The following is a 24,517-nucleotide window of genomic DNA, read 5'->3' on the forward strand; positions in this document are numbered from 1 at the left end:
AACTCATTAGCTTTTTTAAAATTTGTAATCCACAGTTAATACTTTAAAAAAGTGCTGATCCTTAGCTAGAAAGAAAGCCACCTCCCTCCCCACCCTGTCTAACATATGATGTAACAGGGGTAACTGTCTCTCTATCAGAAAACTCCTGCCATATTCTCTTGCAGGCACAGTGAATGGAAAAACAAGAGCAGCTGTCAGACCCATTGGCTCAGGGATGGCGCATTGTTGCATGGAGGGGGCATGGTTGCATGGAGGGGTTGCATGGTTCTCTGGGCAGTGGTGCGGAGCCAGAAAGGCGCTTTGCCTCTAAACCTGACCCCTCCACAGGTGGTCCAGCTCCATCAGGAACTCTACTGCTTGCTGCCATGCCACAGAGAGAGGAAATGGCTTGGTCTTCCCTGGTCTCCTGCACTCCAGAAGGATCCCTCCGTGATCTGGATCAGCCCCTCTGTGCTGCTGCATCTCTGCAGATGGCAAAAAGAGATGGGAAACCTGCACCAATCTCACCCCTTGCTGCCTCGCCTAGAGGACAGAGGCCTGTCCCTGCCTTCTCGGCTTCTGCTCTGTTGCTCTTCCTGTTAAAAGGACCTAATCTTGGCTATGATACCACAACACTAGCCCTCCAGGTCCAACAAACATGTGTCATGGCCACCCAATGGCATGGGGTGGACTCCCCTACTTCAAGGTGGAGATTCTTCTCTCCTACCCTGGCAGCATCCTACCTCCACTGCTTTGCCGCTGAACTCTTGCAGCAAGTGGGAGATGTCCAGGGGCTCGAAGGTGCTCTCAGCAGCAAGGTCACTGGCCAGGAAGCACTTGGCCTCCAAGAGCTGCTCCGCAGGAAGGAAGGTGCCAAAGACCCGAAACAAGAGATGAAGGTCAGAGATGCCCACGGGGAGAATATACTCATTCATTCAGAGCATTTGTACTCCTCTTTTCAGCCAAAAAGGCTCCCAGAGAGGCTTATACAAAATCAAAAACAAGACACTCCCTAGTCACAGGCTTACATTCGAATAAACAAACCAACAAACACAAACAGAAGCTTCCTTTGACCATTGATAGCTCTTTGCCAAACTTGATGATACCATTATTCTACGTCTTAAAGCTAAGTCCCCTGGAAATGCCAACTTTCACTTACCTCCAGGAGTCTCTGAGATGCCATATTCTAATCTAAATAAGCAAGGGTCACTACAGCAAACCTCTGCCAACCTCTCCACGCTGGGGATGCCAGAACCTCAATTCAAACAGTCACAGCCTCCATTGCTTGGTGCCATGGAATGCACGGCCACCATGCCAAGATTCCAGGAGAGTCCATGTGGCCTAGTGGTTAGAGTGCTGGGCTTGGACCTGGGAGAGCAGGGGTCAATTTCCCGCTCAGCCCTGAGACGCACTGGGTGATCTTGGGCTAGCCACTCCCTCTCAGCCTAACCGGCCTCACAGGATTGTTGTGAGGAGAAGATGGGGAGAAGGAGAAATATGGATGTCATCTTGAGCTGCTTGGAAGAAAAGAGGGATATAAATGCCATAAATAGATTCATAACATACCAATCCATTTAATAATAAAGTTTTTAAAATGCTGGAGTGTGTGAAATAAAATGACCAACACTAATCTGCCTATCTGTTTTGTGAGAATTTATTTCTACATATTATGAAGTGGAATTCTGCTTAGGTCCACTGAGTGTCAGTTGTTTGCTTTCCATAATGACTTGCAAGACAAAATGGGCAATGAGGAAAGAAGGGAGAGCAAAGTAAAAGCTTGGCCACTCCCTGGGATGACTGCAGTAGTGCCCCTGACCTACCCACCAGGGTTATTGTAAAAATGATTCAGAAAAATGTCTCATTACATACCCTGAACACTCAAAAAGCATTTAAAAAGTTAAAACCACTACTATGCTAAACAGAGCAGCACAATATACTCTTAATACTATTCACAAACATAGTGAATAGTGAAAACTCCAGCATAGCTGCATGTACACCACCAGGTTATGCAAAACATACATGGAGAGTCATCTGAGGATTGAATGTACCCAAATGATACCTGCAGTCCACTTGAGCCTGGGGCTTTACTTCTTATTTGTCAGAAAACAAACAAATATTTTTCTACTCATCTCCAAGAGAATATTTATAATTGACCATTTGCTTCAACACAAAAGAGAAACACAACTCAAATGCTGCTGGAACAAGAATTTCCAGGAATTTGGAATCTTCTGGAGGTCAGCTTAAGATCAAATGCTACTTGTTACAAAGACACATCTCTCACATGCAAATGTTCAATTGCAATGCCAGGTACTAATTAAAAGCTCTAATAAAGGCCAGCAGGGATTTAAAAACAAACAAACAAAACACCTACAGTACTGAAAAGAAAAGGAAGCCTTCCTTGCATCAATGCTAACACCAACCATACTTCAATATACAAAAGAAATAATTGTTATGTATCCCACCTTTCTACTCAGTGAAAAATATCTCCACAAAACTTACATTAGGAGAGAAACACTATCCTGGGAAACAGAATTTGAAGATAAGAAAGCAAGGGATACTTCTGAACCTAACCAGGCTCCACAGAAGTAATGATACAAGTCTTGTATAAACCTGTCCATACATATAGATCCACAGAGCCCCAATATCAGGCACCATTGTTTGTCTTCAGAAGGCACTGGGTTTTCAACATACCTTCCCTAGATTTCCATGTCCTTCATACCAGGTAAAAAATGTTTCCCTGCACCGCCTGTCTTTTTACTCAGAGTGTCAATGTATATTGTGATTTACTGTTGCTGTTTTTAATCTAGTTTTTATTGCAGTTTTATCTGGATGCTTGTTTCTGCTGCTGGGCTATTCCAGTTTCATGAGAGTTATTTTAGTATGGATTCTGTGTTCTCCTTTTTTATTCTACAAGCCACTTTTAGGAGAGGTAGGGTATAGATTCATTTAATACAGTAAATGCATTTTTAAAAAGTAGAAAAGCAGCATCTCTCACTGCATTATTACTCGCACTGTATATTCCAGTATATTCCATTGCCTTTGCAGTGTTATATAGCCATCATGCACAGTGCAGAGCATAGAAATCAAAGACAATCTTGAAAACACAAGAAACAAAAGTTTGCATAGACTTGGAAATGAGTTGCTGAGCAGACATGTGCCAGGATACTGCCAGTTAAGCAGACCTTTGAATGAATAAGTGGAAAGAGTCAGAGGAAATCTTCAACTGGGGAGAATTATCTGTTTATGTCAAAGACTTCTCCATCTGTGAAAACATTTCTGTGGGACACTTGAAGCACCAGCTGCAGGGATGGGCTGCGTTCACGCATCACACATCTCCACTGTTCTGTGACTTTCCCATTTAACTAGGACAGCCACAGGACAGTTCCAGTGTGTGCCAGGGGAATTGTGGAACAGCCCCACAGCTGCTAGTCACATGTAAGGGGAGATGTTAGAAAGTGACAGCTTGGCAGACCAGGAGGACCCTGGCCTCCTACCAGGAGTGGCCTTTGAGGCTCACTAGAGGATTTAAAGGCCCCATTCAGGGCTGCTGTCTACCTAGCAGCTTTGTGGTTTTGCAGACCCTGCACTAACTACTCTATCCTGATTCAGGCACTAAAGAAACTAAAACAGAATGGATGCTCAAGTATACTGGCAAGGGCAATGTTGACCCTATATCAAAACTGTAAGCACCCTCAAAATGTTAAAAACTGCATCCAGTAGAAAACCATTTAGAAACCCTTACCTGCATGCTACCATCCCCAGAGGCCTCCAACTAAGGTGCATGGAAGGCTGGTAGCTACTAAGTATTCCAAATAACCCCCTCCTCCAGTACTAGCAGAAGACCTCCATCTCAGCTGCCACTTCATATCATTTATCTTCATACCACTTCATACCTCTCTTGTTGTCTTAGCTACACAACAGTGTCTGGTACTACCTGCTTGCTGCAGATGCTCTTGTAGACTGTTATCTATCCCTTCCAAATACCATTTGGCCTTACAAGAAACCTAGCCAGGAGGAGGGCTATTTCAGGCCCCTCACTCAATTTTTTACTCTTCACTTTTTAAAGGTAAATCTGTATCCCATTTATGTGCAGAGAAACAAGAGATAAGTGTGCAGGCAGTTTACAACCCAACTGCTAAATATGTAACAATGCAATTAATAATTTTTTTTATAAAAAAAACTTATAACAGGTATTTCTGTTCTGTTCTGTAAGGATTCTCTCTCTCCACTCTCTTGAAACGAGCCTGTGTGCAACCCAGGCTCCTTACCCACAAACATGGGACTGATTTATAATGGGGAGGATCGTGTTGGATAATAACACTGATGTACTGGCCGATGCAGACTCATCTTGTTAAGACATCAAAACAGGGCAGCCAAGAACCAGCAACATAAAAAAGATGTAAGATGCAAATAGATTTTAAATAACTGAAGTTGGACAAATCAGAAGCTATGTCTCAGACATAGCTTTCTTGAAGGATCCTGGCAGCTTGTCTTCCATGTCTGCAACTTCAGAGTTAGACAATCAAGTAAATTGCCCACAAAGATCCAGAGAATCATCCAGCAATGAAATACTTTCACTTCAGAGCCTGGTGTGTGAACCAGTTTGGCATAGCTTTGCTATGAATGGCTGGTTTGCAATGCCTAACATCAGTGCTATTTTTCTAAATTTGCTGGAACTCACCATGAACTCACCTTTGCTCTCTGGAAAAAACCCCAGCCTAATATGGGCAGCAAATTCCTATTACTATTGTAGGTGGTTAAAAAAAGAAATTTTAAAAAATCAAGCTGAATGTCCCCTGTTCATCTCCCAATCAAGCGAGGAATTGTTTTAAGGCACATTTTTTTAAAAAAGAAAAGCTATTTACATGGTTTGGTTGGGTTGAGACTTAATTCATTCCAGGGAAACAAACTCCCTGCTCACCTGTATAAACACTTCTACCACCTCACTTGACAGTGCTTATTATTAATAGGTGTAAGCAGTGCTAATTGGAGCATACTGGCAAACACATGACCCCTTCCCCTTTATTTTTTACTGCAGGGTTTGTAATATTACCCAATTAGACCAACTCCCATGATTCAAGCTGCATCAAACTCCAACTTGCAAATCTGCAGATGTTACAACCCGGCTGTAAATCTTGAGATGGCTCTCCAAAAGCTAAATATATTTTCAAAGGCACAAAAGGGAATAAAATTATATGTCTTAAATAATTCAGTTAACCTCTTTCTCCCTCCTTCTTCCATGCTCCCATTTGCCTAAATCTAGTTAGGTCGCACCTTCTAAGTAATTCATACTATGGCTATACATACAAATGTCATATTAGAGCTCTTTATTAGCAGAATAAATATGCTCCACCTCTTTTAAGGTCATCAGGTGCAAATGCCCACATTTGCTATCTATTAAGAACATAAAATGAGTCATGCTGCATTATTTATTTTAAATAAATACATACATAAATAAATATAAACAGTCACAGAGCAGCGGTCATATGAACATAAGAGCAACAATGGTGAATCAGACCAAAAGGTCCATCTTGTCCAGGAATGGGGAACCAGTGACCCTTCAGATATTGTTGGACACCAATTCCCATTAGTCCCAGCCAGCACTGACAATGGTAATAAAGTATGTGGGAGTTGCCATCCAACAACGTCTGGAGGGCAGATAGTTTTCCATCTCTGGTCTAGTCCAATATTCCTTTCCAACAGGGAGTGGCCATCCAGGCGCCCCTCTCACTGTCACCATTCCATGTTTGTGGGATTCAGAAACACACTGCTCTTGAACATGCAGGTTCCATTTAACTATATGGTTAAAATCTGCCAACAAACCAAGCCTCCATGGATTTCTCTAATTTCCTGATAAAAGGCAAATAAACTCAGTGGTCATTATTACCATATATTGTGCCAGTGAATTCTATGCCCAGGATCTATTGCCAATCACTTTCACTAGACGACTCAATTGTAGTATTGCGGACTAGTAAAGGGGAAAAAGTCCTCTGCTTCCTCAACAAAAGTTATTATCTACTTTCTCATTTCTCATGCCTTCATATAAGCATAACATCATAGAATTGGAAGGAACCCTAAGGTACATCTAGTCCAACGCCCTGCAATCTCAACTACGACAGATGGTAATCCAACCTCTACTTAAAAACCTCCAAGGAAGAAAAACCCACCACCTTTCGAGGGAGTCTGTTTCACTGTCAAACAGCTCTTACTGTCAGAAAGTTCTTTACAATGTTTAGTTGTAATCTGCTTTCATGTACCTCGAAGACATTGGTAGGGGTCCTATGGAAGAAAACAAGCTTGCTCCTTCTTCAATGTGACAACTCTTTAGATATTTGAAGATGGCTATCATGTCTCCTCTCAGTCTCCTCTTATCCAGGCTATACATACCTAACTCCCTCAACCATTCCTCATAATGTTTGGTTTCCAGACCCTTGATCATTTTGGTTGCCCTCCTTTGCACACGTTCCTGCTTGTCAACATTCTTCTTAAATTGTGATGCACAGAACTGGACACAGTACTCCAGACAGAACAGAGTGGTACTATTACTTCCCTTGACCGGGACTGTGCTTCTGTTGATGCAGTCTGGAATAGCACTAGCTATTTTGCTGCTATATCACACTGTTGACTCATGTTAAGCTTGTGGTCTACTAAGACCCCCTAGATCCTTTCCACAAATATTACTGGTATCCCCCATCTTATATTTGTGCATCTGGTTCTTCCTGCCTAAGTGTAGAATCTGACATTTTTCCCTACTGAATTTTATTTGGTTAGTTTGGGCCCTGTTCTCCAATCTCTTAAACCACTGTGGCAATGGCTGCTCTTCCCAGTTCATTTTATTTTAAAAATAAAATAAAATGAGGTAATATCCTCAGCATTTGTTACCAGAAATGATGTGAGCCCTTACACTCGATGAACCCCCCACTCCTTGTCGTATGGACTTTAGAACTGTAACATGGTAATTTGTTGGGACTGTGATTCTTATCCACTTATGGCCTTGGATAGTGCTAGGTCCTCTTCAAGCAGTCTCCTGTATGTCCTGAGCCTAGGGTGCAACTGGAGGGATCACTGCTAGGTTTGCTTTGTTTATGGTTTGTACGTTCGCTGAGCAATGGGATTTTTTAAAAAAAGCAGTGGCAGTGGTCAGACTGCCACCTCTGAGAATTCAGGTTACAGTGCATTTACAGCACCAATGAGCTGTTCTCTTCTCTCTCTCTCTCTCTCTCTCTCTCTCTCACACACACACACACACACACTTAATTTTCAGCATGCTATAACAGTCTTACTTTCAAAACCAGTAATTTTCACACTCCAAAATCACAGTATTTACTAGCAGAGTTGTAAGATACAGCAACACGGCCAACGAACTGGGTATTTAACCAGCCAAAGAGGAATAATTTACAGGATATGTAGCAAAACAAAGTACAAAGGGAACACTTTTTTTAAAAATAGGTGCAGTTGTATAGCTCCAAAAAACCAGGTACAGTTAACTATAATTTCATTCCACCCCACCCCCCATTATAGGTAAAATGATACAAAGCAGAAGCTGACGATAAATTTTTCCTTTCAGTTTTAATCAGGCTTCCTGTTGTACAAGCGCAGCAGACAGTGACGCGAGACGCTGCCTCCCAACTTCGGTTCACCTTTGCAGTTCCACCAGGGACACCGTGTCAAGATTGTTCAGCTTTTTTGATGAGTGCTGCGTGGGTAACTAATGTGTAAATGCAGATACGTATAGAAAGCAGTTTTGACAGTGATGTATTGCAACTGGTTCCAGATGTCGGCACGGGATGCTCAGCCAGGCACCTGGGGCCTGGCTGCTGAGGCGCCACAAGAGCACCAAGACAGTCTTCAACTCAATCACAAGGTTTTAACCCTCCAATTATAATCTTATTAACAAGCCACCATCACTCCAGCTTCTGATTTCCCTCTGTCACTATGACTGCAAAATGTATTTCTGTTGCTGCACCTTAATTTTACATTAAGGAGAAGGAAAAACTTTTAATATGAATCTGAGCAATAAAGCAAGTGGTTTGATTTCACAGTAATGATGGCTGGGACCTAGAAAGAGTGGAGTTGGAGAACAAGAGAGAGAACTTATGAAATAACTCATAACAAGTTGCAACTACAATATCTGAATTCTATGAGACATATTCAAATTAGTTTAAAATCCTCTATCTGCAAAGTGAGGTGTTTGTTCTTTCCTTAAGTTTGGTTAATGTTGTTTCCAGAATTAGTTTTAGTAGAGTCTGGAGGCAGGCCAACAAGTAAGAGGGCAACTGATAAGAAGGTCTTCTGAATACATCCTTCCTCCTTGACCATTAGGTATCACAAAGAGTTTCTGAGTTAACCTGACATCAAGTGGAGCAAAGGAAGTTGCCTTATGCCTGACCAAACCAATGGTCCATCTAGCTCAGTATTGGCCATGCTTGCTGGGACTGCTTGCCTAGACTGACTGGCAGAGACTCTGCAGAATTTCAGACAAGACTCTCTCCCAGCCCTACCTGGAAAAGCAGAGGACTGAACCTGACACTTTCTGTATGTAAAGCACATGCCTCATCACTAAGCCGTTATAGCTGTTCTCCTTAAGTCTCATTCACTGCCAGGAACGTGTATTCAATTTTAAAAACAAATGCTGATGTTTTGAAGGTTGCTGTTGATTCCACCAAATGTTGCAGGCTGACTCCGGGCCACACTGGCTAGCAACAATGTATCTGCTGGTTAAAATTAACCTTATATAAAAAGATTTCACTCGCTTTTTCTCACGACAGAAAAGGTACATACAGGTATTGACACAGGCTAGAAGCACCTTGAGGAGAGATGGAGTAGAAAATGGTTTAAGAAATAATAATAAAAAATACACTATCTAATTGCTAATGCAAATTTGAACTTTGAGCAATAAAGAGGGGTTGTCCCTTCAAAGAAATAGCCAACACCTTTTGATGCTATAATGAGCTTAGTCTGCCAGGCTGCCGCAAGTAGAAACTTGGCAGTCTGGGGAAATTGGCAGTTCAGGTGACACTTCTTACACAGAATCCTAGTGTTGCCTAGTATCTTTCAAGCCCAGTTTCACCCATACATAAAAGTGGAGGAATATTGACCAGCTTTATAAAAGATGAGGGCAAAAACAATCAAGGATCAGGTACACAGTCTGGGATTGCTTCTGGATCGAGCTATGTCACTGGAGACCCAGGCAGCTTCAGTCGCTAGAAGCACCATTTATCAGATGTGCATGGTACAACAGCTAGGACCATTCCTGGACAAGGGGAGCTTGAACACAGAAGTTCAGTTCAGGCGTTGGCGACTTAAAGACTGGATTATTGCAGTGTTTACCATGGGGGGATTGTCTTGGGCTTCATCTGGAAACTGCAGGTAGTGCAGAATTTTAAAGCCTGGTTGCTGAGAGGAGTGAGGTCCTGTCAGCACATAACACTTCTGCTCAGAGATCTGCACTGGTTGCCGATTTGTTACGAAGCCAAGTTTTGAAGATGTTACTATTGGTATATAAAGCCCTTAACAGCATGGGACTAGCTTACTTGTAGAATCATCTTACAGTATATGTGCCCACTTGACCACTTTAATCTGCAGAACTGGCATTGTACAGACACCACACAATACTTGTTCTACACTTGTAAGAAATCAATTTTTAGTATGAGAGCAACTACAGTTTGGAACTCCCTGCACAATCACCAACTCCTATGGGCCACAGTGTCTTTGGCCCCCTCTATATTGTTTAGCAGGAGCTCAGGCCCCCTCACCCAATATTGAAGGAGTGGAGGAGCCCAAGCATCTGGCCAGCACTGCCACTACCTCCTCCTCCCACCCCTGCTGCCACGAGGCTCTCAGCATAAGCAGCTACAGAGATCACAACTTGGGTGGGTCCATAACTGGCAAGCCATCTTGCTGCTATGGAGCCCTGCTGCAGCACTCTGTTGCCATTCACATTTCTCCCATCACTGCCACTGACTGTAGCTGTTGTGGCCGATGTGGCAGCGTCTCCCACTCTGGCCACGCCAGCCTTAGTCATGCTGCAGCCCAGCTGGCAGGAGGCTTGCCTGGTCCACCGCCAGGCTCAGTGGGCTGGGCTAGGTCTTAGCCTTCTCCCAGCTTCATGTGCGTGATGTCATAGGTGGAGTATGACACTGACCCCCATCAATGTTGGGCCCAAGGCCACACCTCTGTCAGGCAGGCACCTTCAATGTACAGGCATTCCCCGACTTACACTGGGGTTATGTTATGGGGCCCTGCGTGCATAAGCAAAACTTAGGTAACTGGGGAGCACCTGTTAATAAGCCTCTACATGCCTGGTTTTTTCCTGTTCTCCAGCTCTCTCTCCACATCACCCTCTCTTCTATTAGCTTTGAAGCTCTGGGGCCAGTTGGAGCCTAGAGGACATGTAGAAAAGCAGCAGTGTGCTACCTCACACGTCAGCTGTTAGACAGGGAGGATGAGCAGTCTCTTTGGGGCTTTCCCAACCCTCAGTGAGGGTTTCCTTGCAAGCCATGAGGACTCTCCTGCTTTCTCCCACCATTTCCTCATTTGATTCTATTTATTTATTTCACAGCACTGCACGTAAGTGGTTGTGTGTGGGTCAATCATGCGTAAGTTGGGGGGATGCCTGTATTCTTTTCGGCACTTGCTTAAAACATTCTTGTTTAGTGAAGCCTATCCAGACATGTAGATGTTGACTTGTTTTATTTTTATTTTTGGTTTATGGCTGGTCATTTTTTTAAAATGCTTTCAATTGCTTTTTGAACATTTTTCATTAATAATTAATATTTCTTGTAAACTGGTTAGAGGTTTCACTACAATCAAGTAGTATATAAATTTTGTTAAATAAAAGCAAAAGGAGTACAATAATTATTATTATGAGTTTTTTGTTTTTTTTTTAAAAAGCAAGTATGTCCAAGTGAGAATTATGTTCATACCATGCCTCACAAGATTAAGCAAATCAATCTTTCTCCATGGTTAAATAAGAATGACATATAATGCACAGACACCCATTCTTCCAAGAGCCAGCAACTTTCATGTGGCTAGGAAATAAGCTCCAAACAATGCTTCCAACTACAGGAGAAAAGGGAGAAAGCAAAATCCAGTATTAAAAAAATAAATAAGAGCCTAATTAGTTTGATAGCAGTCATAGTCGCAGCACTATTAATGCTAATGAGCTGCGGGGAAGACAGAACCAAAGGAAACCATGTATAGGAAAGGCAGCGTTTAACCTAGAAACCTAATAAAGTTGCACCTCTAGCACAGGGAGTATTTGTAGCTCAGCTCCAACATCAGTGTTTGGTCTAGAGGGATTTCTTTTCCCTCAAACAACCTGTCTGTCTCCCTTCTCTTCTGATACAAAACTCCCAGCTCCAATCAAAACATCTCTCAAGGGATTGCCCTACAGCTCCATGCAGCTCCATGTGGTTTTTGATATCAGGCATTATCTCATTGATCAAGTGCAGCAAAAAGCAAAGCTGCTGCTTAGCCTAGAACAAAGAGGGAGACCCGGGTTGCTGGGTTTCCTCTATCACATCAAAAAGGGCTAAGAGTCTTTTAGCCTGAAAAGCAAGCAGGCTGCTGGCTAGAAATACACAATGCAACCATCACCTTTACCTTCAAACTTGGCACAAGTCAATAACCTTTTATTTACAGTTATTTACTTACATGGGCATAGCCAGGATTGGGGGGGGGGGGGCAGAACTAAGCTATGTGAGCAATTGGTCAGTTAGTTAAGTATTTTTATTTATTTATTTATTTATTTATTTACTTACTTACTTGATTGGGGGGGCAGCTGCCTCCCATAGGTCCGCTCATGATTATATACCATTGCTTTGCATGGCTCTTTGCAAGCAACATAAGAAACAACAGGCATGTCTCTGCCTCTAGGAGCTAAATTCCAGCTATTAGAAAGGCAATGGGACAAAGGGGAGAGAGAGGCAGAAATAACATGATTCATGAAGACATGGTTAACTGGCAAAGAGCTAAATGGGAGGGGAAGGGGAGGGAGCATCACATGGTTGTTCAGGGAGGAGGGTCCAGTTTTTTTCCATGGAACTCTCTCTGCAGGGAGGCTCTCCTGAGTCCGGTTGCTAACCCTGCCATCTTTTCAACACAAGGCAAATACCATTTTTACATTATCCCAGCTCCCCCCTCCACTTCTTCTACTGATTTTAATTGCTATTTCATGACCTTTTGAAAATGTATGTCTGTGTGTTGCCATTTCAATCCTATAAACTGGAATCTTAAAAATATTGGCTAGTACAGAATCTAATAAATAATATTTATATTATTTTAACTGCTGTTTTAATATTGTTTCATTGAAATGGTATATTATATAGAAATAACATTTTCATGTTGCATAAGCTGAGTGGGGAGGACTTTTTGCTGAATTCAAACAAAAAATATTAAATTATCAAAATCCTTCCTCCAAAGCATAAGCAGATGTGTTTGGGACAAAATGTGACTCAGTACTGCCAGTTTTGGTGGCAGGGCACAGATGTAAGGATAAACTGGCCAGTTCCTGCTATTTCTTCCCTAAGTTTATATCTTAGTTTATACCCAATTTATATCTAGACTTGCATTTAAAAATAATACCTGTAAAATTTGATTGCTAGTACAGAATGCATTAATGAACATTGCCAGATAGCACATAAATGATAAACCGCTAAGGTTTCTGCTATCTTTATTGGCCACTCGTGGCACAAGCTTCTGGCTAGCCCACATAAACCATTCTGGAAAGGCTGTGCTGCTCTCCTGTCATGTTTGTGTATCCATAAATAGGATAGGTAAAGGATTCTTCTGATTATTAGAGACTTTGGGTTTTGAAATCAGAAACTTTGTGGCCCAAGACTAGGACCTAACTTAGTGAGCTAAATGAAGGTGTGTGCAATCAGGCCTTACGGCCACAGAATTAACATGAAGGACTGCAAAGGTATCTTATTCAGGCTGGGGCCTTACCTGAGCAGTAAAGATATTTCTACCATTCACTCTTGCTTTATTCTAGTTCTAATTTACCTATGTTGTTCTTTCCCCCTGTCTTCAGCTCTGATCCATAAGTCAAAAAGACACCCCATTTCTGACCCCTGGTTATCATTCAATGGCTGCCTATGGGGCAGCCGACACAAGTAAATAATATGCACAAGTCACTATAAGCTAGCTCCCACATTCTTATTATTTGGAAGTCAATATTCAGTTCTTTACTCACCTTTGCACTGGCTATGGTTAAATATCACTGGATAGGAGCATTGCTGGGAGTAGAGTTCCTTCAAACTCTCAGAACAAACTATTTAAGTAATTTTCTTCCTCCATACCAGTTCCCAATTGCTGACAACATTAAACAGATTGTGGAAAACTCTTCAAGTGTTTCACACAATGAGGGAGTGAGGGCTTAGAGAGATGAATCCCATACAAGGCCCACAAGGAGAGAGAACATAAACATGGAAGTAGGAAGCATTTATTGACTAAGTTGGGAAGACAAGAGTCCTAAATGTAGAACAGCTTCATAGGTGAGCCAAGTGAGGCAGAAACATCAAGATCATTCAAGAAACTATTAGATACCATCATGTGGGGAAACAAGAGTACTTAAAAAGGGAATGCACCCTGATGCTTCAATGGGCTTTTACTCAATGGAAAACTACATTTCTTACAGCCTCATGCACATTTCCTAGACTCTTTTCCGGGGCTGGGCAGTGAGACGTGAAGAACCTTCACAGGTTACTAATATTCTAAAGAGCAAACAGCCCCACTGACAGCAGAACTGGGAGCTAGAAGGCTCCCATTTTAACCTCAACTGGAGAGCAAACAGCAGTCCTCTGCCTCTCCAGCTCTACCTTCTTCCACCCAACTGTGCCAAAGATAAGTGCTTAATGTGTTAGCCAGAAGGACTGAATTCTTTTTATCAGGTATTCTAATTACAGCTCTTAAGTAGACCTGCTGTGGTTGAAGAAAAATCAGCCTGAACATGTTCAGAGGTACTTCTCTTCAGCCAGCTTGCAGCAGTAAGGGATAAAAATAAAAGGTAAGGCTATCACAGCTAATGATATTAAAACAGACTCCAGATTCAGATTAAACCCTTTATTGCTATTTTCCTTTATAACACGTGAAAAGAAGAACCAGGTGAGAGCATGAGAGAGGCTGTGAATTCCACTAACAGGTTGAGCACATCCTTCCTAGCGCTTTGCCCATTAGTTAAATGGTCTGTTCCAGCAGCTATTCAAGACCAACTACAGGGTTTCAAAAATCACACACGAATCACTGAAAAGTGTCCTGTCACAACTGGTAAGCTGCTTTCTCTGCAGCAGCAACTCTTAAAGGCACCAACTGCCAATAGGCTTTCCTTCCAAAAGCTGTAGAGTTCTTTCATTGCTGCCATTTATTCATATTATATTATTTCATGTTTATCATGCTTTTATTTAGTTTGTTTTCAGATGTCATGTGAATTCATGTCATTAGAAGCCAACTCCTAGGGGCCGAGGTCCCTTTGCCCCCCCCCAATAAAATATATGAGAAGGTGCCCCCCCCCCCAGGTTGCACTGCCATTCAAATGGTGTGTGGGCATCCTGTGATTGATTATACAGGGTGGGACTTACCTGGGCTCCCCTAAATTTTATTCAAGTTGTTGATCAAAATGTGGTCGGGATTATAAATAATTCCGAAAAGCCATGGTCTGATTCCTCTGCATCCGTTTTCCAGCAACAGTACTTGGCTTCTCTGCTGCACTAGATGGAAGAGTTCTGTTGGGACAGCTGAGCATAAAAGTTTCAGCATATGAATAGCACCACTGTTGCCACTAACCAGACTCTTGTGGGCATAGCTACAAAAGGGCTCTCACCCCCAAAGGTACTCTTCCATGGTCTCCTGAGACAGACGGATGCCAACAACAACAAAAATAGTTTGGGGTTGGTACATTTCTCCATGCACTTTTTTCTGCATTTTTAATTGTAGATATGGCCACTGGCTCACTATGTATTGGTTCACACCCACTCTTTATGTAGTCCTGTGCTTGTGTGTATGTTCACATAGAGGAATTTTAACACTGAGTATGCGGTCAGACTTTTTATACACATTACTTGAAGTTCCACTGTCTTCTTCCTGCCCCCCCCAAAATCACACACTTCCTTATACCTACTCAAAGATGTGTTCAGTGAAGATCAGAAGATTCCCTACCAATATAGTTGAACTAATAAATAATTTCCTCAGAACCATTTTGGATCCTATGGCATGAATGTGGCAATTACTCTAGTAACAAATCAAAGCCTAAGTTAAAAGCAAGTCACAGCAGATGTGCTAAAGAAACTGTATTCCCAGGAACAGGAGTGTGCTACAAAGCCATGCTTGCTAGCTGCAAATGGATATGAGAAATAATCACACGTTGCATCTCCAAGCACAGACATTAAAAGAAGGATGCTGCTTAAAATGTAATCTTCAGCACATGTGAGCACCTCCCATGCGCTAGAGTGAGTGGTTGCTATGGTAATGCTCTTTACTGAAGGGAGCCTAAAGTATGTAAAACCCATTTACTGATTAGCATGTAAAAAGTGCTTGAAAGCCACACTGTGTGCTGGTTACAGGATCTCCTGGTCATAGATATCTGCAAGAGAGACATAGCCAGACTTACTTCTGGTCTGGCATATATGTTTATCTTACAGGTCTTTCAGACTTTGGAAGCAGGCTCCATTTTGATTTCTCCTAAGCAAGGCATCTAGATGTGGGACTTAGATGATATGGGTTAGAGCACTGGTAAGAAAATCTCAAGTGCAAGTGGTGCCACAAAGCAGGATTTTAAGAGCAAAAATCCTACTGAGTAGGAGGACCCATAAACACAGTAGGGCTGCCTTGCCAAATTGTTAAGCAAGTGAAATCATGCCCCGCTCCCCTAGTAACAGAGTTTAAAATTATTTAACAGCACAACAGCTATTGATCTTTTTTCTATGTATAACCATGCTACCACATTGTCACTGTTTCAGAACTTAAACTGCACTGCTTGCTGTAGAGTTGCCACAACTGTTCAACTCTTCTTCAACTGTGAAATTGCCAGAGACACTTCCCAACCTTTTCCCTCTGTCCGGGATTTCAAGTCACACCAGATTAGCACAAAGTGAACTAAGCTGCGGTATAGCTAGCACTGGAACATTCAAACCCTAGTTTGAATGTGTGACACTAGTCACATCTGTTTCATTCTAGAGTAGAAGCTGGAAGTTATTAATACTCCCCAGCTCAGCACAGAGTGGGGAGGGACTGTCCTTACCTATTCTTGCCTAAGAAAGGATTCTGGGATGAAAATGTAGGAACAGCTCTGAGTAAAACTACTTCAGAAGTGACAAAGAGAGTGATCTGCGAACAATGCAGGAACAAAGTGGCTAAGGCAATAGTGTAACTACAGCAACAAGTATTTCATCAATAGGAAATAAGAACCAGAAAAGCAGCAACATGGGTTACATTCCTCTGTAAATGGCTTTAGCAGCTAATAGATGATCTCATCCAAAAAGCAAAACCAACACTCAGATTCAAAGAGATCTAGTATATGAATTGTGAGGAAGCTCAAAGTGGAAGTCAAAGGGCTGGAAAGACTGGCAAAGTGATTGTCCTACAGCTACTCACACCTCACATCAGCCACATTGGTATTACCATCTGTTCCTGTGTTGTGAAGCTTTTCCCTTTCCTCCGTACCTAGGATTTTAAGTTACACCAGAGTAGCGCAAGTGAACTAAGTTTGCATTCTGCAATCATCTTATCAAATACCCATTTGCAAATATTAAAATTCTGATTTCACTTTTTAAAGGGAAAATTAACACAATTTTTCACTACACAGTTTAAAAATAACTCTACTATTAATGCAGGGCCCTTATTTAATCACTGGCTAATTTACTCCTGACAGAAAGTAAATTCCACTATTTTCTGTGAGGCTTTATGAAATTGCCATCATTTTTAATTAATTCTTAATTAAAATATATTACACCACAGCTTCTACCCATCTCTCTTGATATTCTAACATAATCAATTCAAGACCATTTACATATCATTAATTAAAAGCCTTCCCCTCTCATCCTTAAAATCATAATGAGGCTCTATTTCTCATTAGGAGCCTTTAAGGGATAAAACAACAATACAGACGAGTATGAATGGTTTTTTTAATAAAAAAACAACAACCTTTCTTTCCTCAAAGCTCTTGAAGTGGACACTGACACTTTTGGAAGGTTTAGCAATTTCTCCACATCTTATATGATTTTTTAAAAATTTGACATTATAACCATACATAAATCTAAGCCACATAACAAGAAGGGAGGCCTCTTTCTCCTTAAAAAAAATGAAGCTGGATCCTCTGGACAAGATGAGTAGCTACTGAAAAACAACTATGGAGACAGAAGGCTACATTTCAAGTAGGAAGAATAGGCCAAATAGGCTATTTTTTTAGAAAAAGAGGTGCTGCAACTCACCATGAACATCTCCTTCACTCTCTTAGAATGGCAATGACACCCACCTGAGAGGTGCCAGAACTGAGCTCCTGTGAGTTCCCCTCGATAAAATCCCTGCTAACCCAAGACTGTTTACCCTGTGCTGTGTTGTGCAGCTGTGTTGAAATAGCAATCGTTAAGTCACTAGAATCACTTCCTAGAAAAACTGACCACATTACAGGCCTAACATACTCTTAAAACATTCAAACCTTAAGCCTGATTACTCAGAAGTAAGTCCCACGATATTCTGGTCAATGCATTTGACCAGGTAAGTGTTTGAAGTAAACTGTAAGCCCACCAGCAGCAAGATACAATAGTAGGGCTTGGCCGAAGCTAAAAAGACTTGCTGACTACAGTTTGAAAGCTTCCTGCTCAGGATTGAATGCTAAGACTTTAAAAGGGAACTGATGACTCCAATATCAAATTTACAAGCACTGTTGTTTTCCTCCACCTGCCAGAACCTGATGAAATATAGCACATTTATTATTTCAAGGAAGGGCTGAGACATACATGATAGTTCTAATAATTAAATACAGGAGTCAATCTATGTTTAACACATTTGTAAATGAGCTGTGGTATATGATGCTGTTGTAAAAAAATTACCATTTATTGGTAATGAAAGGTAAAAATTAACAATCTATTCAGTCCTCACCCCCAGTCCTCCAATCCTAGAAGTTTAAGACTCTGAATGAACAGCAGAAATCATTGTGACCAAAAAATTTAAACCTCCTCTTCTCAATATTTTGGTGGTGGGTTATGAAATTAATACAACCGTGGCTATGATTACTTTTATGTCTGGTATAAAATAAAAGGTGGGTGTGTATAACAAGGGAAAGAGCTGTTTCTTGAGCAGGACTTTTAAAAAAGACTCAAGCGTTCAGAATTTGTAGATCCATTTTGTTTTGTTTCCTTCATCTTTTTATTTATATTATTTCCCACATTTTATTTTGATGCAAACAAAAACATGGAGACTGAATCGCAAAACCAGACAAACCCCACAAGTCAAAAAGAGAAAATGGGGAGGTGGGTGAGGAAGAGAGAAAGAATCTAGTCTGCACCTTGGAAATTTTATGCAGATATATTGTCACCAACATTAACATTATATCTCGGCGCCACGTATCAGGCAAATCAGATTTATATCACTGTCGTCTGCCGATCGCAGGTGCTCCACCACAGCTTGTCAAGACAGCCTGTCTGAGTCTTCACACGTCAGATAGAATCAGAACACTTGGTGTTTTGGTCTGTTGACAGCAATTTATTTTGATGCGTTGTCACAATATGGAATTCTTCTATGCTTGGCACCAGGGTGCCAGGAAAGTCCTACTGTAGTTTTCTGGCTGCCAGATGCTACAGGTTTGAGAGTTAAGGGGTAAATCTGGATGCAGGAAGGGAAGAGGTATTCTATTTTATTTTGAAATGCATTCTGAAGATTACATAGGAGAAGTCTGTATTCCTAACACAGTAAAAACTTAGTAGGGCCATGGAACTAAGGACTGTCTTCCCTCTGATGTTTCAGTAGTATCAAATACTGCAAGTTCACATGCTATTAGAACACTCCACATCCTTTTAAAGATCATGACATGTAATCTGGAGTTATAACTTTAAAAAAGAAAAAAGAAAATATGGCTAAGTCCAGAGGGAGGGGCAATGTCTACAAGCTTTAGGTGTCAACTTCTGGAATTTTTCCATGACACCCTCCATCTTGCCCCAGATCAACACCACACATACACTCAAAAATCACAATCAAGCTTGGTGTTTTAAAAATGTATTCATGGAAAGTTCCTACTACGATTTAAACATATATTCTTTGATATTCTAATTAAAGCTATGCAAAAAAATGTACTGCCAGTTTCAAGAATACCGTAGTAGTTACAGCTTAGATGACAGGATTCAAGTTTCCAGGATGACTAAAGATGGTTCAAAGAGAGCCAGTTTCTTATGCTTTGAACAGGCATCCTTGTGGAACTCAACACATCTAACAAAGTGTCAGAGGATATGCAGACTCATGTTTCGGAAAAAGTAGTTTTCTAATTGCTCCTGAATATAAAGCTGTACTCATACCATATCTTTAAAAAAATATTTATGCTTTTCATTTTACAACAAACACAAAACATAGATATAAATTGTTCCACACATCATATATTGACTCATCTCCGCTCCTTTCTGCGTTTTCTTATATTTATACTACTTTTTACTGCATTTCCAAGTTAATCCTATGTATTATTTATCCCAGATGATCAATATATGTTTTCTGTTACTGCACGTTTTTACTTTAATCCTGCTGATGTTTTAATTTGTTTACAATAATTTTGTAAATATTCAATAAATGGTTTCCAATCTACATTAAAACGTTTATCGTCTTGGTTTCTTATTGTTCCAGTAAGTTTCACCATTTCTGAGTATTCTAAAAGCTTCTGTTGAAATTCTTCTTTGGTCGGGACGTTTTCTTCTTTCCATCTTTAGACAAAAATCACTTGAGTGGCAGTGGTTGCATATATAAATACTTTTTTATGTTGCTTGGGTAACTCTAGTCCCATAATTTCCAAAAGAAATTTGGTTTCTTAATAAAAGTTATCTTAAACATTTTTTTTCCAATTCATTATATATCTGCACTCATACTATATCTAGCATTGTCTGTTACACAAATGCCCACTTCTCTATAGACATATTATAATAGGTCTATGATAACCAATTTTTTATCACTAAAAGTAAAGGCAACTCCCGTTTTGTGCAAGTTCAAAGAACACATGTGAACAGTTTTTGAATCTGGAAGAAGAGGGAACCGGGGGCACAGAGGGGGTGGAACAGGGCAGGTTTACTTACACACACACCGCTGAAGCATGCAATGACTCAGAATGCAAGCCCCGTGCAAATTGGGGGTTGCCTGTAGTTTGTTCAGAACTGTTAGCTATGTTGTGGTTTCCCCAAAATTACCATTTTAAATGGGACCCCCACAAGGATTTCAAAAGGGCACACATCTCAAACACATTCTTCCTCCTTTGCTCAGAGAAGTGTTAAGAGTTAAGTATTAACTCTTAACCTTGAATTCAGAACAAAAAAAATTCCTTCCAGTAGCACCTTAAAGACCAACTAAGTTAGTTCTTGGTATGAGCTTTCGTGTGCATGCACACTTCTTCAGATACACTGAAACAGAAGTTACCAGACCCTTCTATATAGTGAGAAGGTGGGGAGGGGTATTACTATATAGGCTCATCACAGCTATCTGCCAATCACCCATTCCCACCACCCTTCTGAGTAATACCCCTCCCCACCTTCTCACTATATAGAAGGGTCTGGTAACTTCTGTTTCAGTGTATCTGAAGAAGTGTGCATGCACACGAAAGCTCATACCAAGAACTAACTTAGTTGGTCTTTAAGGTGCTACTGGAAGGAATTTTTTCTGTTTTGACTATGGCAGACCAACACGGCTATCTATCTGTAACTTGAATTCAGAGTTCAGAATCCCAAGCTAGAGAGTAAGAGAGGACTGTTTTGGACTCAGGGAAGAGAACTGTATCATAAAGGAGACAGCAGCAAATACAGTATAAGGATAGCAATATGTACAGAAGCTTGGCATGCCTATCTAGATAATACAGCAATCAGAATGTTGGTAGAGCACCTTGTGGGAAACGTCTTGTAGGACATTGCTAAGTGCACACAAGCACTGAAAGCTGAACAGCAGACCTCAAGATGCTAAGCCTCAAATGCAGCAGGCAAGACTAAACAGGATGATTCTTCAATGCCTGATTCAAACAAGGCTTTTAAAAGGAGAGAAGAAACTAGCTTAGACTGTCTGAAAGGAGGAACAAGTAATCACAGTCATCCCTATACCTTCCCAGGCATGGAGAAAAAGGGCTTGAGGTGCAAACAGCTCCCTTCAGATCTGACTCAGATGCCTATGCAGCTCATTGACCCAGGGCTTGTTAAAAAGCCATGGAAGCTTATTTCAACACCAATGCTTGGCTTTAGAAAAGCATGAAGTAAAATGTTAATGTGCTTGCATTTGTATTTTACTGCCACCTTTCCCATAAAATTCAATTCCTATTTTACATGGACAGAAAAGAACATACAGTGGTACCTCTAGATGCGAATGGGATTCATTCCGGAGCCCCGTTCGCATCTAGAAGCAAACGTAACCTGTGTCCGCACATGGGCGGGCCACATTTTGGCATTTCTGCGAATGCGTGTGACGTCATTTTGAGCGTCTGCGAATGCACAAGCGGTGAAACCTGAAAGTAACGCGCTCTGTTACTTCCGGGTTGCCGCGGAGCGCAACTCAAACACGCTTATCCCAAAGCACATTCAACCCAAGGTATGACTGTAATAGAAGTCATATCCTAATTCATTCTCCATCCATTCTCCATCCATGGGAAATTGACACATCTTCTACCAAGAGTTACTTGGCAAGTCACCATCAATGGGCAAAGCAGCTTCAGTTCTCAGATGAATCACACTAGTAAAAATCAAACCCTTGGAATCTGGAACTGAGGATTTCCCTTCACATGCACTAGCTTCTTCCTCTGCTTGGTGGGGATTTGACATGGTGATACTTCCTAGTGGCTAAAGAGTAATGGAACAGAATAATATCACACACTGCTCTGAAGACTAAGAATAAGAAACTAATTATGTAAAAACAGCAGTCTGCTGATTCTGGACTCTGGCTCTACCTAACTTTTTCTCTGATCCGTCTACAATTGGTTTTGACCCAATCTACCACCAGTGTATGGCCTCCCACAAAACTAAGTTTACCATTTGACCATGGACAACTGGGTCAGTAAAGCATGGGCCTCTTAATCTCAGAGTCATAGGTTTAAGCCCCACATTGGGCAAAAGATTCCTGTATTACAGAGGTTGGACTGATTGATCCTTGAGGTCCCTTCCAACTCTACAATTCTGTGATCCCAGACTGTTTCGCTGTGCGTCATGCATTCTAGTTTTAAGCTCTGTTAAGGGAACTACTCTATTCGGTGTTGGGGTAGATTACTTCATACACTTTCCTAACCAGCACTAACTAGGCTTATGGTGTAGGTGCTAACAAACTCTATCTCAGAAACATTACCCTTTAGGACGGTAAAAGAAGTAAATATGAGGCAATTCTTTTCAAGGGCTGACTGATTAAAAACAACCACATCACACACAAACCTTTCTAGAATCTATGGTAAGTTTCCTTTCCAAACAAGTTCTCTCTGTGGTTATTTGCTTCTTACTTTATGGGACTCCTGACATTTCTAATAAAGCTTCCAAAAAAAAAAAAAGCACAGTTGCACTGCCAGAAGATAACCTTTACATTTTACTCTTCATTCATAATGAAAATTAAAGGGGCCTGGCCAGCATTCCAGAGAACTTTCAAGAGCACACACAAGCAAATGAAGCAACATAAGAAAGGAACAGCATTTACCATAGACACAGCTTTGACTACAAGCAGGACAGTCCCTAGAATCACTTCACAACTTCTCAGGCATGCAAAGTGACACAAAAAGCACCTCCAAGCATACACCTCATCATCTTTAATAGTTATTATTTCTACAGTACAGTAGAGTTTCCAAGATGCAGTGCATACATATCTTGTGATCCTTACAACAGAGGAATAAGAGAACTTGAGTGTTGTAGAAATCAAAGTTATGGACTAGCTAGGACTGTGGAGATCTGGGTTTAATTCAGTCATGAAATTCACTTGAAGTGCATGACTAAAGATCAGTGGCTTACTCCCGCAGACTAAGCAACCCTGTAAGAATAAAAATGGGTAATGGAAGAGAACTATGAATGTCTCTATGCAACTTCCCTAGAGCCACCTGGTAATATGACTGGGATAAAGTCTCCATCAGAGCCTTCCTGGTTTGGCACTAACCACTATGCTACACAACTGTAATGAGTGTCTTTATCTACACATTTCATATCATCTTAAAATAAATTGGGCAAGGCCACAGATACCCAGGTTGATGAAGAGCAGGGTGGATTTGATTTAATTTAAATCACGATTTAAATCACTGGTCAGTAAGACTTGATTTAAATCATTTTTTTTCTTTTTACAGAAAGGCATTCCTGCTGGTATAATCTTAATATTTACAACCAGATGAAGGTTTCATTTTTGGAATAATAAATTTTCAGAGTAGTTTTTACAGTTATATAAAAAAATACTGATTTGGTTATACTATTAGAAATACATAGACAGATAATTATGAAATTATTGTGAGTTTGAATAAGTTAACTGTTTATATTTGGGCAACTTTTCTGCTGTACTTTATTGAAAGAGAAAAATAATCATTTCCTTAATAACAATTTAAACAATTTATTTAACTAAAACAATAACACGATAGCATATGCATCCATGTTTGTAAACAACTGAGTTTCAGCACACATGAAAAACTTAAAACAAATCCTTATTTCCTGATGGCCTTTGGACTATAATATAACTTAAATAGAAAACTATATTTAGAAAGATTTTTTCCTCCAAAAGCATTTTATTTTAAAAATCCAATTTAAATTTAAAAAATGGTTTAAATTTTTTTAAAAAAATTAAATCAATGATTTTTATCCACCCTGGTGAAGAAGGCTGTCTCCTTCTCTCTTCTTTCAATGCCTTGCTCAGATCTCCATCTCTCCCTTCATCTAAACTGCCTCATAGAAAATCTCAGTTTTTCCTAAAGAAACAATATACACGGGCAAAGCCATACTAACCACTGGAAACATCCAGGTGAAACTTATTTATGAAGAAACAAGAATGCAATCATCTGACTGCAAAAAATGCAAACCCCTCAACATATGAAGACTTTGTAATTGCGGATTCTATAAAAAGAATGGAAACAAACCAAACAAAAACAAAATGTGAATAAGAGATGCAAATCAATACTGCATGGAGGCAAATCAACCGACATAAAAAGAAAGCTGTAATCTTGCATTCAAATCATAAGGAACATGTGATATGTTGAAGTGTGTCCCAGAAGCAGTGATTTCATACTTTCATACACAGGGCAAGAACGTAGGGTGCTAGAAAGAAAAACGTCCCTATAAATGCCATTGTCTATGCTTAAGTAGAGCTAGACTAGGAAGTGTGCAGATTATAGGGTTGCCATATTTTGAAGAGAGAGAAAAAA

The 24,517-nt window shown here is 40.7% G+C and overlaps 1 protein-coding gene across 13 annotated transcripts in view; it reads right to left on the reverse strand.

Moving 5' to 3' along the window:
- The window catches only part of PBX3 (PBX homeobox 3), a 229,479-nt gene that overhangs the window by 146,920 nt on the left and 58,042 nt on the right, over window positions 1-24,517 (reverse strand). The window contains exon 1 of one of the 13 annotated variants that reach the window (XM_083721227.1): window positions 1,139-1,484. The exons of the other annotated variants lie outside the window; for them this stretch is intronic. The gene's annotated coding sequence lies outside the window, so the exon portion shown is untranslated. Of the gene's footprint in view, window positions 1-1,138; window positions 1,485-24,517 lie in introns of those variants that run through there. 13 annotated transcript variants of the gene reach the window in all.

Source organism: Podarcis gaigeae (genome assembly GCF_964106915.1).
Source record: "Podarcis gaigeae genome assembly, chromosome: Z".
Classification (NCBI taxonomy): domain Eukaryota; kingdom Metazoa; phylum Chordata; class Lepidosauria; order Squamata; family Lacertidae; genus Podarcis; species Podarcis gaigeae.